This window comes from Manis pentadactyla, chromosome 6 (genome assembly GCF_030020395.1).
Source record: "Manis pentadactyla isolate mManPen7 chromosome 6, mManPen7.hap1, whole genome shotgun sequence".
NCBI classification, from domain to species: domain Eukaryota; kingdom Metazoa; phylum Chordata; class Mammalia; order Pholidota; family Manidae; genus Manis; species Manis pentadactyla.
The window spans coordinates 155,540,465-155,543,079 of record NC_080024.1 but is presented as its reverse complement, the minus strand read 5'-3'; the positions used below and the strand labels follow the sequence as shown (position 1 = coordinate 155,543,079).

At 48.6% G+C, this 2,615-nt stretch overlaps 1 long non-coding RNA gene across 1 annotated transcript; it reads left to right on the top strand.

The window, feature by feature from the left end:
• Positions 1 to 807: 807 nt before the first annotated feature.
• LOC130684250 (uncharacterized) lies at positions 808 to 2,362 on the top strand. Its single transcript, XR_008998439.1, has 2 exons — positions 808 to 974; positions 2,099 to 2,362. It is a non-coding gene; the product is annotated as an uncharacterized LOC130684250 (long non-coding RNA).
• The last annotated feature ends 253 nt before the right edge of the window (positions 2,363 to 2,615 follow it).

The following is a 2,615-nucleotide window of genomic DNA, read 5'->3' as shown; positions in this document are numbered from 1 at the left end:
ACAAAGCCTAGAGCCAAGGTAGATGCAGGGAGAGTTTCACAATATGTGTGCGAGAAGAGATGGGCCCCAGGGGCTGCCTTGCTGAGCCTGTAATAGCTAATTGGGCCTGTTAGGGTCAGCAATTAGCTTTGAGCTATTCAGAACTTCCGACAGGGCCACCTTTATCTGTAAACCAGCTCTTCATTGAACAATAGCACCACTGCCAGTCAGGAGACACTTGCACAGTGCAGAGCAGGGCAGACATATCGGGGTGGACAGAACTGTGCTCGGACCGTGGAATTATTGGATCATCCCCGCCGTTGAACCCAGAGATTGCCTGGGCTCTGTGAGGATGACATGAGCAGCTCCTTAATGAGAGAAACATCGTTTTCTTTACTCTCAATTATTACTTTCTTTTAAACTAAAAATCACTTATTAGAGAGGCAAGGATTATGTTTTCTTTTTCAGTGGTGAAAATATAAAGTATTTCACTTCAAAAATGATCTACTGGTGTTGCTTTAAAGGTTAGTAAGAGGGACATTTGAAAAATAAAGCTTTAGAAAAGTCATCTCTAGGCAATCTAAAATTTTTACTCCTGCTTTTGGTAGTTAAGAAAGCAACTTATGCACCTTTGATTGTACCCTTAGCCACTTTTTAGTTTCTATTGTTTGCACTTAGCATCCAAAAGAGAAGTCTCTGTTGTTCTTTCCAAGAAAGTCCTTTTATTCCCATAAGAAGACAGCCCATGTGCAGTGTCACCTTCTCAGGCTCCGTGACCTGGTTGTAGGTCTATTTTTATTTGTTGGTAAGATGGGTGGTTCAGTTGACAGCACTGATTTTCAGGGCCCAAGGCTCCTGAATGTGAGCGCTGCACGCTGGCCTGCAGTGTGGGGTGGGGAGGGCGACCCCAGAGGACCACCTCGGCCCGGTGGCTGTCAGCCTGGCCCTGTCCTTCCCTGAGGGGCAGCCCCCAGCAGGTCTTCTGGATGACAGCTGTATGTATTCAGAATTATTTTCATACAGTGTAGGTGCCTTATATGTTTCTGTGGCTTCATTTTATGTCTGCCTTTTAGCATAATCGATTTGTACTTGTTTCTGCTAGATTTCAGTACGTGGCCCCCCTTTCTTCTCTTGCATTGTTCTGATTGGCCCTCCCAGTTTGCCATCCTTGCTGGGAAGAGGGGAAGAGAGTCCTACCCTGCTCTCTCTCTCTTGCTCAGCCGGCTCTGTGAGGAAGCCCCACTGTGCTCCTCCTGGCCCTACTAGGTTAGCTGATCCAGCAACGGGCTGCCTTGGGTTGATTTTGTCAGGGCTCTGCTGCTGAGGGACCAGGTATGAGGCCCTGATGGAGGTCAGTGATCTTTGGGAGCAGAAAAGGAGTTGACTGATTGGGTATATGCATATGCTCATTATCTTTTGTGACAGCTCCTCACATAGATGTCTTTAGATGGAAAGGTTTGTGGAAGTGGCGAGTTGGAGGGTGGGGCCGGTTTTAATGGGTGAATCTACTTGCAAAGAATTGATTCTTGTATGTCTTGGTCACCAATTTTTCACCAAGAAACTAGCATTTCACATCCTGCTAGAACGTCACAGCTCTTTTTTCTTCCTGGTGAGCGAGCACGTTTATGCACCATTGAGCTGACAGCTGAGGTCTGTCCCACTTCCGAACGTGATGTCAGCTGTGGGCCAGCCTGGCAGTCAATGAAAGAGGAGAGGGAAGGGCCTGGGAGATGGGGGAGAGTGAAGCATTTTACCAGGGTGACCGGCGCGGTGAAGCTGTGTCATGTGTCAAAGCCCCGCAGCCTGCAGATCTCAGTGGATGCTGCTGAGCCTGGTGGCAGATCCAGAGGGTGGGCACCTGACTCGTGGGATGCCAGCCGCACCCGCCACCTGCAGGGCTGATGCACCAGCAGGAAGCCTTGCTGGAAAGAGCCGGGGCCAGGCCTTTTCCCAGAGCTGAGACTCATCAACGCCAGGAAATGGGGCAGCACTGTAGCCAGTCGGCCCTCCAGGAGTTAATCCTAAAATCCGGATGAGATTATGATGCGAAGTCAGGTGCAAACAGAGACGCATGGCTTTGTCCCACCACCACTGCTCCCTTGTTTATGTTACCTTTCAGAAGCCCTGGAAGATTCTCCAAAGGCACCTGTTTCAGAAGCAAGGCTGCCAGACACTGCCCACACCCTTTCTAAAGGGCATGGAACGTGGAGGAAAGGAGCAGGAGGGCAGAGGCCGGGCAGAGAGCGGCCCGTGACACAGACCCGTCCGGAGCTCTGGAGCGCCCCTCTCCCGCTGCAATGACCAGAATCAGCAAATTATGCTTGTTTTGTTCTCACAGTTTAAAAATAAACCATAGAAGACTCTAGTATCTATAGGAACATTAGTTACTGTTTCTCCGTTTTCCTTTATTTCCCATTTTTTAATAAAAACATGCAGTAAATATGGGATGCTTAAAGGAACCAAGATATTGTTTGGCCCATATTTATGGAATGGGAATGTTTAAAAACAGCATTTTTATTAATAAGATAGATCAAAGTAACAGGAGAGGTAGTTTGCACACTCGGTAGAGATGATGTTTATATATTGCACGGGCACAGGCAGGGTGGAGATCCTGGCCTTGCTGAGGGCCGCGGGGG